Source organism: Pundamilia nyererei, unplaced genomic scaffold (genome assembly GCF_000239375.1).
Source record: "Pundamilia nyererei isolate P.nyererei 1_Seehausen unplaced genomic scaffold, PunNye1.0 scaffold00021, whole genome shotgun sequence".
In the NCBI taxonomy this organism is placed as follows: domain Eukaryota; kingdom Metazoa; phylum Chordata; class Actinopteri; order Cichliformes; family Cichlidae; genus Pundamilia; species Pundamilia nyererei.
This window is the reverse complement of record NW_005187422.1, coordinates 1,957,288-1,969,931: the sequence shown is the minus strand read 5'-3', so window position 1 is coordinate 1,969,931 and position 12,644 is coordinate 1,957,288. Positions and strand designations below refer to the sequence as shown.

The window sequence follows — 12,644 nt, the reverse complement described above, 5'->3', positions numbered from 1 at the left end:
TCAATAGGCTGTGTGCTGTTAGCTGTTGACTTGGTGATGAAATCAGAGAGGGGATTGTGCCATCCTCATCCTGACGACACTACAAGAAATAAGAGCAGCTCCTCGCGCAGTTAGGGTTTATTATATTGGCTTATTATAAGACATATTATATATTTGATTGCACGAGAAGCTGTCTTAAAAAAAGAAAAACAAAAGGAAACACATTTAAAAGTGTTTATGTGTCACATTGTCATGGCACACAGGGGTACGTGAACGTAACAGCAGTGGAAACAATAAGAGATGGTGTCACCTCGCTGCCCCATTTTCCCTGCTTTTTTATTCAGATGTGATCACTTGTTGACAGAGAGGGCTTAAAAATGTTCTTGCTGGATTGACACCAGCGGGTTTTCTTTTCCCTTTTTTTCCTTTCTTTTGCGCACTTCCCCCTCAGCAGCACGCGGACAGTACAGGCTATGTGCCCGAGCGTGTCTTCCTCCCTCCTCCTGCCTGCCTCCCTGCATCTGACAGCGTCCCTCCCTCTTTCTCTCTCCTCCACCTCCCTCTCTCATTACGCCTTTCACCGGCAAAACTCCAACACACACATACACACACATAAACACACAGACACACGCGCCACCTTCCCCTTAAACCGGGAAATAAACACGAAGCGACGGCAGGAGCAGGACCGAACTCCCCCGGCCCGCACCATCCATGGTCCTCCCCTGGATTTCTGTCTGACAGGAGGGTATGTTGACTATCTTCATCTTTTTTTTTTTAAATTAGCACACTGTTGGTTTTTATTTGAATGTCGCGCTTTGGTGCTTCCTTCCTTTTCCACACGTAATTGTATGATCACGGCTTCTTGTTACGGTCTTTTTGTGCTGCAGTGGGGCGGGAGGGGACGGGGGCTTTTATCCAAGCTGCAGCTACTTCACGTAGAAGCGATCATTGTAGAAGGCGCACGGACTATGCCCGCTTGCCTGCGCCGTCCTCTGCCGAGGGATGAATAACATTGTGGGAATGGAGCAGGGGCAGGAGCGAGTTGTTTGCGCCCGCTGGTATCAGAGCTGCAAGCCTGCAGCCAGGCAGCCCCTCCCTCCCTCTCTCTCTTATATATACGTGATGTTTTCATCCTGAAGTTGAAAGTTGCTGCTTTAAGAACAAAATCGCCTTCTGTGTTTGTGTCTCAGCCTGTCAGGGCAAACTGGATCTTCTCTTGTTTAAGTCTGTTCGTTCTCAAATGCACCCATCAGCACTTATGCAACAGCCACCCTGACAAATGCACACACACACACACACACACACACACACACACACACACACACACACACACACACACACACACACACACACACAGAGGAGTTACTTGCACAATGTTGCCTCCCATCAACACCTCTGGCTTGCCCACACAAAGCAGTTATATTTAGCTTCCAAAACAAAGTGGAGGGGGTGTACAGTGCATTTAATGCTGTAAAACCCACAGTGAGTGATTCTGTCAGTGCTGTGGCCTGAAACAGTGACTTTAGTGAAAACTGTGAAGGCAGTTTGGCCGCAGAGGTGAACACTGAGGCAGGTCACGTTATGGAAGTGACCTCACCTTCGCCCCCCTGCCCTCTGGCTTTCACTAGTTATGTGGACTTTGTTGGAGAGTTGGAAAGACTTGCCTTCAGGATGCTTTAGTAGGAATCTTTCAGCATTTGCATGGCTTTCCCAATGACGTTTGATAGCTTTGATGTTTCATGCCGATTGAGTTGTTAACAGCTGATGCAAAGGGACATTTCTAAATGTTTATAACCTCTTCCTATTGATTTTGTCATCCTTAAATTTGTGCAAGTCAGACAGTCCCCTCTGCAGCGTTCTGGCCTGCTCCCTGCCCCTATACAGGTGTGCTTATGGCACTTTGTCAACACATTTCTTCAGGCCGCACATGCACCGTCAGCCTCAGCTGGCAGGCCTGCTGTCACACCGCATCTATGTCGTTAACATCGGACACACTCCTGCTCCTGCTGTGTCAGCCTTGCCTAATCAGCCTGCCAGCCAGCCTCCCTCCGAGCATCACCTGATGCTTCTTCTCCTCCTCCTCCTTCTTCTTCTTTTCCTTCACCAAACACCCCCACCCCCATGCCTCCTACCTGCAGGGGAGCCATTACCTCATCTCAGCACCAGTTTCTGCACTGCTAGCTCATCATTATTTTTGCATCAAATTGCGATCATACGACGTTCAGACATGGGAAAGTGCTCCAAACTCAACGATTCTCTGTGTCTTGTCTTTTTTACTGTAGTGTACACACAAAGTTTCGCTACTGATGTGCACACGTCGGTGTTTGTGCGTGATGCCCGAGGGTACTGCTGGGATTTCACAGCCCAGCATGCTGCCTAACTACATTTGCAATTCAAATGAGTTTGTATGAGGCATCTGAAGCAGCCCTCCTCTCCTCTGTGTCTCTTTGGAGGCACTTGCGGATGAACTCAGCCATTTCTTATTTCAGTGTTACGTCTCTGTTGGAAAAAGAGGGCAGTTACTTGCTTCTCAGAGCCACAGAGGAGGAATATTTTAAAGTAGAAATCTTCCTTCAGCCGTGTTTTAGTTTGCATGTCCTTTAGCATTTGGTACAGGAATATGGAATGCTGCATAATTATGCGGGGTCACCCTGATGTTACAAACATTAATAAACAAGGCACCAAGGCTGTGTGGGTCTGTGTGCGTGCGTGCGTGTCCTGCACTCTGGCTGTCATTGCTGTTGGCCTAGCTAAATGTTTTTTGACCCGTCGTGTTTTTGTAGCTTGGCCAGTGTGGTCACGTCTCTTCCTGCCTGCTGAACTCCAGGGACCGATCCCAGACACACACACGCACACAGAAATGTATTTGCACTTCTGTGTTTGTGTAGACTACCCTGACCCCGACCCTACCCGTCTCATCTAAATGCCTCCTTCTCTAACCTTCAGTGTTATAATCTTCAAAAGCATGGATGCATCAACCTTCAGTGTAACAGCATCGATATTTCTGGCTGTGATTCTTTGAGCTGTTCAGTGTTTGCATTCTGTAGATGCTTCTCTGTGTAGTTGTTTTCACCAATAGTGGGGCTGCATTCAAATTGCATTTCCCCTCCACAAGGGCGCACAATGTATGCATGCGCAAGACGTGATGTGGAAGACAAAAGTTTGTGTATTCATAGATTACGGATCTGATCATTAGTTATCATTTAATAATGATAATAATAATAATAATAATAATAATAATGGATTGCATTTATATAGCGCTTTTCGAGACCCTCAAAGCGCTTTACAATTCCACTATTCATTCACTCTCACATTCACACACTGGTGGAGGCAGCTACAGTTGTAGCCACAGCTGCCCTGGGACAGACTGACAGGGGCGAGGCTGCCATATCGCGCCATTGGCCCCTCTGGCCATCACCAGTAAGCGGTAGGTGAAGTGTCTTGCCCAAGGACACAACGACCGAGACTGTCCGAGCCGGGGCTCGAACCGGCAACCTTCCGGTTACAGGACGAACTGCCAACTCTTTGAGCCATGCTTTACCACAAGCATGACTGTCATTATTAAAAAAAAAAAAAAGCTGCACAAAGAGTCGTCTCAGTCCTCATTTGGAGACATTTGTGCCTTTCTCATTATGAAAAGATTTGCTGCACCCACAAGTAAAAGCAAATAAGCTGAGATTGAAATGTAAAAGCATTGCTGTTGTGATTCATTATTGCAAAATAATAAAGTGAATGAAAACAAAATATTCAAACCAGAAGCAGCAAATGGAAAGCGGTGCTAACTCTCCTACGTTTTCAGACATGGAGTACGTCAGATAGCTTCATGCTAGTGGTGCTTCCTATCAGTGAGTCTGCAAGGGTTCAAGTGATGCAAATTCCATTATCAGAGGATGTGTAAGATGTTCTATATAGAACCATGATTACAGTGTTTCAAGAGCGATATCGATAGTTAGCGATGTTATTTTGCTTTTACACACAAACATCAAAGTGCATTTTCCTAGCATTTGTTTTGTGTAGTTATTTATTTACTAATTTACGCGCATTTACTGTGCTCGGATCAGCTCGTTGTTGTTTGTAGGGAACAGGGAGTGCCCACTGGTGGACAAAATATGCAATGTCAACACTCAGAACATGGTTGAAGGGTGTTTCTTCAGTTTCTTCTTTGCGTTTTACATTTTCATTTATCAGTCACCCAGATCAGCAAATAGCTTTAATCAGATGATAATATCAACACCCCATAAATCAGTTGGGCGATAGTTCTTATGAAGATTAAGAATGGTGAAAATGCCACGTATCCCTCAGAGTTTTATTAAGTGCAGTTTGATGTTCTACACAATTTCTGAATGTTGGTCTGACAGTTACTTTGTAACTACTTAGTTCAGAGCAGCTGTCAATCACTGCTGTCAGTCGTGACAACATCAGATGCTTTATAATATCAAATAAATGATGCAAAGTAAAATTGACATGAAGTATATAATAAGAAGCCCTTAATTTGCAGTGTTTTTGATTTGGATTCTATTGTGGAGAAAGTAGTCTGGCAGGAGCTCACGTGCAAGCTACAAATTATTGGTTGAAATGTGCTTTTGAGCAACAATGTTAATTGGGAAATAGTATGTGACAAATATTGAATCAGTAATGCCATCTTCCTCTTCAGTGAGTCTCTGTACTCCAACTCCAAGGTCGTGGACTGCAGCTGCCTCTCAGCGAGTGCACCATAGTGGCACATTAAGCCATTCCCCACCTGCTAGATTGAGTGAGTGGCCATGCAGCTCACAGCTGATCTCCAGGTCAGAGCGACGTCTAGCATTCTCATGTCCACGGGTTATCAGACAGGAGAAGGATATCAAGGACCACGTGAATAGGTAAATGGTTAGTAGTGACTGAACTTTCAAAATAAGAGCACACAACTGTCTACTAGTGACTCTATAGTGTTGTTCTTTCAGACAGATGAAAGAAAAAAAGCCTAAAGGCTGCTAAAAAATCCAAGGAGAGCTCTATAATAACGTGAATCTGATATGTAAGAGATCATGTTTGGGGATTTATTTTCTCATGTCTCATCGGCTCAATAGAGAGAGGTATTTATGACCTATAATACAACCAGCCACAAGGGGCACAATCAAGATACTTTGGCTTTGCTACTGGGAAGATGTCATTTTTGTCCAATCTCAAGCCTATGCTGACTAGAATGCTGACTACTTTCACATGCAAATCGAGCATAGCCTACACACCGTGTGTCTAATGCCTGATACCTGATAAGAGATGAGTAGTGCTGTGTTACTGATTGTGGGCTGATACAGCTGTAATTTTAGAGGTACAGCAGTACCTGCAGCACTCTGCAGATGTGTGTTTGTTTAGCCAATATGCACAGAGAGGGAATCTTCTCCTGTTTTACACACTCTTTTGTCAGCTTGATTTGGGGAAAAAAAACAAAAGAGGATAACACAATATTACTGCCACTGAGTCTGACAACATAATTGCAGTGGTTGCGTGATTTGTTTTTTTAATGGGGATCGAATTAAGCCTCATCAGATTGTAGCGTCCACTGCAGTCCTGTCAGAATATTATTAGGGTTCAGACTGGAACATCATTGTTTCACAGTCTGTCTCGGGGTTGCCAGCAGCAATGTCGACACTTATTTGGTCGTCCCCCGTCTTTATGTCACAGGTCTCATTTTAAGCCAGTTATATCCTGCTGCTGTCTGTCTGATCAAGGCCGCGTTTTTTAGCTTTCTACAGCTTCTAGCGATTTATTTCCTTCTTCCAGTTGCATCATTCTGTTGCCCTCAGATGTGAGAATAAAGAAGGAGGAGCTATTTCATGCTGTAAGACAGTTTTATGTCGCTCTTCTGTTTCCCACCTTCGGTCACATGTGTCCTCCCTCCCCGGCGATGAGAAGCATCACTTTGTCCTTCTAAAGGGGGTGAGGTGGGGGGATTCTTAGCTTCACCCTGAGCAGCTGTGGCTCAGCTCGCCTCAGCCTCATGATTGCAGTGACTCAGCAGGTTGTCCTTCTTTTTGCTCCTTTTCCTCCTCTTCTTTGCATACCCGCGCTCGTCTCCCTCGATCCCTCTTCGCTGCCGCCTCCCTTGAACAAATCCCCTGCCTCTGAAGGATGAGACTCATCATGTTGTTGTCTGGCTTTGATGTGGCTCACGATATCCCATAATGCTGCTTTTTCTTGCCTCCCCACAGTAAAGGAAAAATATATTTTACAGGCAAAGTTGGTTCATGTGGGGCGGTGAACAGCAGCCGCTTCTTTTCAGGTTGATTATTCCGCCTTCGCTGAGGTCTGCTGTGGAAATACTTTTATCCAGCTATTTTGGCCTCTTCCAAAAAACCAGGCCAGCAGCTATTGTTTCCTTTTGGCCGCTTCACCTAATTGGAGCCATTGCATTCAAAAGTTGTGGAGGAAGGCTAATTCCGCTGTTGATCTTTGTTCATTTCTCCCTGTGATTGCTGAGCGGGATCGTCTGAGTTTTCCGTGTAAAAATCCGGTAAAACGAGGAAAAAATAGTCGGTGCCAAGGTCGATCTCTGTGCAAACTGTTAATAAATTCATAAATCAAGACCTAAAAAGAGGATTAGGTGAGATTAGGGTTGCAAAAAGTAAAATAAGAATCACAACAATAGCCTGCTTACTGCTGCTTAGCAAAATACAGATGAGGTGATTTGCATAAAATAATTTTCGAGCATGATTAAGTTGCACGTTGCAGGTAAAGTAAGGCTGCATTTGGCCCAAGTGCTCAGTGATTAAAATGTTGCTGCTGTTGCTGCGTGGTTAACGAGATATACAGCTCAGCTAAGGACAGTAGGTACACTCTGATGTCTACATTATATTTCACTGATAATTAAACTGAAGAGGATTGTGCACCAAATGCCTAGTGAAGCAGGTGGGCGTAGTCTGCAGGCAGGCTGTGTTTGGCTGTCTTCTTGCTGGATATCACCCAGTGGTCCTCCGTGCTGGAAAATATGTTTATTGAGGGTCATGCTGCTGCTGTTTGTTGCAGTGGTCTGTAGAGGAGTACAGTAGGCGCACATACGACTCCCACTGCCTTCGGGCCCATTGTGTGGCTTTTAAACTGGTCGGACAGGTCGGAAGGCAGATCCAGGCACAGTTATTACTCTGCACTGTGTACAGTCATGCTTGGTTACAGAGTGTGTGTTTACACTTCTCAGTTTATGCTGCGGAAACACGTGACACACTTGTGTGTGTTTTTCCTGAGTTGTTCATACGTTTGTTGCACCGACTTGTTTGTGTTGCTGCTTTTGGAGCTTCGTGAAGGATCAACTGTACTGCGCTGTACACACAGAGAAAATCTGTGGCAAAGCATGCGAGCTGTGTACTTATTCTTACATCAAATCCTATTCATGACGTCATCTTTTTTTATATCACAACCGAGAAACCTCTTCAGCTTCACATATTTTCTTCTGTCACAAATCCTTTTTTACCTAATGGACTTTTTGTAGAGTCCATTCGGTAGCTGTTTGGACCGTGTCGTGTGATTAATCATGCCAAATTATTGGTATTGGCTCATGTTAGTCCCGTTTAACCTCTCACGTCAATTGTAAACTGGCTAAATGTTTAGAAACGGTATCATGACAAGCTAAAACTGTTTTTTGGCATGAATGATAAATATGTAACAAAAATATTAGTATCTGAATTGGCCAATAGCCAATTCAGATACTAATATCTGAATTGGCTATTGGCTTAAGTGAAATGAAAGGATTTCATTTCATGTTAATCAGAGCCTATCATCAAGTTAGTTAACTTCCTGTGATATTGATCTGGTCAGTTAGCACGTGGCAGACGTGAAAGGAGCTGTGGAGAACGTTATGCTGCCTGTAACATCATTTAGCATGACCGGTGTGGTGTTGGGTCAGTGATGGTCAGGGGAGACCTTTTCAAAGGACGGACAGAGAGAAGTCTACAGTCTAGGCAATGGCACCCTGACTGCCATTAGGTTAGAATTTACACTGGTGCAGAGGGTCCTGGGTTCCTTCTGGTGCACGACAATGCCCAGCCTATTGCAAGAACGTGCAGGCAGCTCTTAGAGGATCAAGGAATTGATACCATTGAATGAATAGACTGTGTAACTTTACTGACTTAGTCTGTGACTGAACCAGCACAATCTAACCCACAAGTAGTAACCTACCTACCAGGAGCCTGCTAAATGCTAAAAGGCTAAACAGCCCAGAATGTGACAATCATACGGTCAGATGGTGAGGTTTTCCTTTTTATTATTTCTTCTTGAACTTTCAATCAGAACTTTGAGCTATTAAACATAAAACTAAAGGCACCGAAGGACTCAGACTACTTGAAATTTGAACATCTATACTTTCATCTGCAAAGGAAGACTTTGTGATAAAATGGAAAGCTATAAAACAACTCTAAATGGACCGTATGATTAAATTGTTTTGCCATCAGTCATACTATATTTTACATTATTTTTGTCAGTTTGCTACAAAATGTGTAAACTTTGTATTTACGTTGCAAAGCGTACCATATTTTAAATTACTCAATGCATGAGTCACATCTTCCACGCAGCCATCAGTAGCAGTAACTTATGCACATAATAAAATGATCCGCTTTTAGACTTAAAATGTAGTTATGATGGAGAATCCATCACAGTGAGTTTTGTGACTGTGAGCTTAAGTATGACTGCCTTGTGGCATGCAGTGGGAATAAATGAATAGATAAGTGCAGTTTGTATTGGCTGTACTGTACAGCTGACGGATGTAGCAGACTCCTAGTAGGTACAGAAGTTGTGCAGATCTTCAGAGCAAATCCATTAAGAGTTTTGATTTTTTTTAAAGCAAGAGTAAACACCATCCTACACTGAGACATGCCGGCACTTCATATGGTCTGTCTACTGCTTTCCTGACACATTTAAACAGGCAAGGATTTTGATCTCTTTGAAAGAATGTGTACAAAAAAAGTTGACACACATTTTTTAGTCACTTAAATACATAAAAAGGCAAAAAAGACCAGTAGCTACAGCAAAAGACACAAAAAGAAATCTCCAAAAGCTCTAAAACATGCCAGGATCTACATGTAACTCTTGCAGCAGTTGGTATCAAAGTGTAAACGACTGCTCAGATTTGATCTGTGTGGCGAGCCAGCAGTCATAGCTGTTCAAATGAAAGAAATCTCAAAATATAGAGTTGTTTGACCACAGTAATAATAGACCGTGTTTGCCCAGAGGAAATACAGCTTTCCAGGAGAAGGAACTCATGATAACTGTGAAACATGGAGGTGGGAGCGGCCCAGTCAAACACTGGGAGCGAGATGCGATGAGCTATGCATCAGATCAGAAAGTGCTTAGCCCTTTCAACAGGAAGATGATCCAGACCGCACTAACCCGTCGAGGAGTGGCTCTAAAAGAAGAAATGGAAGCTAATGGAAAGGCTCAAAGCCCTGATTAGAATTGATCATTGGGTGGAGACATACAGTAAAACCCTTAAACATCTGTGAACTGATAGAATTATACATGGAAAAAAGTTACAGGTTATGAAAAATTGTAGCTTTTTTTCTTAAAGGGGGGCTTTAGCTACTTTTTCCACAAAAGAATAAGATATGATATTAATTTGCTGTTGAATGATGTACAGAAAGGGACGTTTTCCTTCTGACTGTTTTCAAGCACACCTTTACAGGTAGGTATTGTTTCAAAGAGGATCAAGTGTCTACTTGCACAGCTGTGCTGAAAAAGTGGATACATTCACCTTAAGTGTTGGCAGTGCTTACTTTGAGCTTTTGCTTTATCTCCCACCCACCTTTTTTCATACAGGTGAAACACGTTTCTGCACATACTGTGAGGATTTATGAGTCACAGTGTTCATTTTATGACTGCTTTACCTTCTCTTTGTATTCTGACATTACTTTGTAACGCAGTTGTTGATTAATTCAGTCCAGATGTTTAGTCTGAACTTTATTCTAGAGTGTTATGTAACCAACAGAGAACCTAGACAATACCTATATAATAATATTCTGTAATGCCTTTAATATTTTATTCATAACAAGGTAATAGTATAGTTGAACATGAATAAAATTACATGCACTGATATGAATGAAACAAAATAAAAAAAGCTGGTGGGGTATTGTTGTCTAACGGGCAGCAGTAATGGAGGAGGAGAGTTAGCATAGCATGGAAAAATGCTAACAGCAAAGATATTTCACCTGTGCTGCACCGGGAGTTCTTCTTTGTCACATCTGATTTTTTACTTCATCACAAACTGCCGTTTATCTGGTTGCGGCACATAGCCGCCCCTCACTGAGCCTAGCGAGGTGTCATTGTGTTAAAAGGGAGTTTTTCCTTCCCACTTTCGCCAAGTGTTTTGCTCACATGGGGTCATCTGATTATTTTAGAATCTTTACCTTACAGTATAAATGCTTTATGGTAACTGTTGTTGTGATTTGGCAATATATAAATAAAAATTGAATTGAAAGTGAGGGCTGACATGCTTTCTCTCATTGTGTTCAATCTTATACTTGTCAGGAAACCTACATTTTTGGTTACAAGAAACGAGGAGGTAGCGTGACTGTAAATATCAGCAATGTGGACTAATGACTGTCACACTAAGCTAAAATGATAAATGTTCTAATAAGTTTGTTGAATGACATGAATATACTTTTTCTTTATCTTGAGCCTGTCGTCATTTTTTGTGAAAAATTCACTAAAATTATATTCCTGCGTATACTTACATGCTACAATTTTTACTTTTGGTTTGAGTAAAGAAACACGAAACTGATGTCTCCATTCAGTCTCATCATTACAGTATAACTTATTAACACTGGTGTCGTACAGGAACAGGAACAAGAACAAGTCAATTTTTACTTAAAGATTCTTTAAGCTCAGGGTTAGCTTAATTAACTACCTAGTTAAGCTAATTTCTAGCTTTAAAGTTTTAGCTCTTAGTGAAGTAACTGTAAACTTCTTCTATTACTTCTGCCTGTCCAACATTGCTGACTTGAGTGCATGTTCTTTAATGTAGTTTCCTGTCTTGTTCCTTGGTGTGCTAGCTCGCACTTCTTTAATATTGTTGTTGATTTATAATCAGCAGGCGCTCCAGTCTGTAGCGGGCCCATCTCTGCAGCAGTTATCCGTGTCCGTCGATGCCAAACTCAGAGTACAGCAACTACTCCTTGTCATTCTGTTCAACAAGCAGCAGCGTTTTGTAAAGGAAATGAAATGTTGTTGTATTTTAGGGTGGTCCACTCCTGCTTGAAACTGCTGTGCGTTGGCTTTTGATCACTCATGCATTTGTATCGTTATCTCTCCCCGCACAGCACTCTCACTTCTCTCCCCCACCTGCACTCATAAAGTTGTAAGGCTGTTCCTCAGTAATGGAAACCTCTCACTGTTTTGGCATCAGCAGCTCCCTCTGTGATAGTCAGAAAGTGTTTTTTATATAACTGGAGGCTTTTCTTTCATTCTTCCACAGTTTCAGAGCTTTTTGTTGTTGTTTTTTTTTGCTGGCATAATGCGTTTGACTCTGCACGTACTGATCATTCATGGATTCTTTGTCATCCATCGATTTATTTTCCCTCTGTTGTTTTTATGTTGGCAGCGGTAATGAGAGGCTCGTTTATAATTGATGCTATGTTCAATGTCCCTTTGGTAGCAGTTTTCATGCTGCAATCTCACCAGGCACTTCTATGCCAACAGCACGCACAGCCCTGCCAAAAACTCCGGTGTACAGATTAAGACGATTGGTGTTGGCTTTCAGCTGCCATTTATCAAACCACACTCTATTGTCTGCAAAGTAGCAGTCTTTAGCAAAAGGATGATTCTGGCTAAAAAAGTTTTAAAGACAAGTCTAAAATGTGTGCCTGTATCTCTGTGCCTGTCCCTGTCTATACTTAAACAAATAGCACTGAGCGCCTTGTTCAGCATCTTTACAAACCTTCTGACACTGACACCAATAACACAGAGGAGTCCTGTAGTTTCCTTTCAGCCTTAAGACTGATCCTAATAAGGAGATGAATGGCTCTATACAAACAGTAGAGTTGAGCTGGGGACTGGATGTATGCCCACTGGTTCTCGCTTTTTCTGGGTGAAATTCCTTTTTCAGTCCCTGCTGATCTTGTGGCCCTCCACTGAAATGGTCACTGCTCAGTGTAAGTGTGAACAGAGGGGAAAGCTCCCGTAGCACCTGGGCTGGACAAGGTTAACAACCCGAACAGTGCACATGAGGGAGTTGTAAGAACAGAGGGGCAGTGCTCAAACCGGTGACCATGGCACAGTATCATCCCTGCAGGTGTTTCTTGCAGATAGACTGATGGGATTGATTGAACAATCATTTTCAGGACTTGTTAAGTTTGTTAAATATAGTATTAGTATTTGTGGCAGTACTTAGAAGTCATCATTGTCCACAGTGTAAAAAATGGGCCATAATGATCATCTATAATGCTGTTTATTGATCATACAAATTCACTATTGTTAAAATCAAAAATATTCAAATTCACTAATGTGGTTCATTTTTGTACCACAAAAATTATGTATAAAAGAAAAAAGAACCCATTTTCCAACAATATTCTTAAATCATTTTCTAAAAGTGATGGGGAATATACACAATATATATACATATATATTGTGTATACAGTGGGGCAAAAAAGTATTTAGTCAGCCACCGATTGTGCAAGTTCCCCCACTTAAAATGATGACAGAGG

The 12,644-nt window shown here is 42.4% G+C and overlaps 1 protein-coding gene across 1 annotated transcript in view; it reads left to right on the top strand.

The window, feature by feature from the left end:
• The first annotated feature begins 446 nt into the window (after positions 1–446).
• LOC102211178 (band 4.1-like protein 1) overlaps positions 447–12,644 on the top strand; it is a 93,705-nt gene continuing 81,507 nt past the window's right edge. Inside the window, exon 1 of the mRNA XM_013909222.1 lies at positions 447–724. The gene's annotated coding sequence lies outside the window, so the exon portion shown is untranslated. The remainder of the gene's footprint in view (positions 725–12,644) is intronic.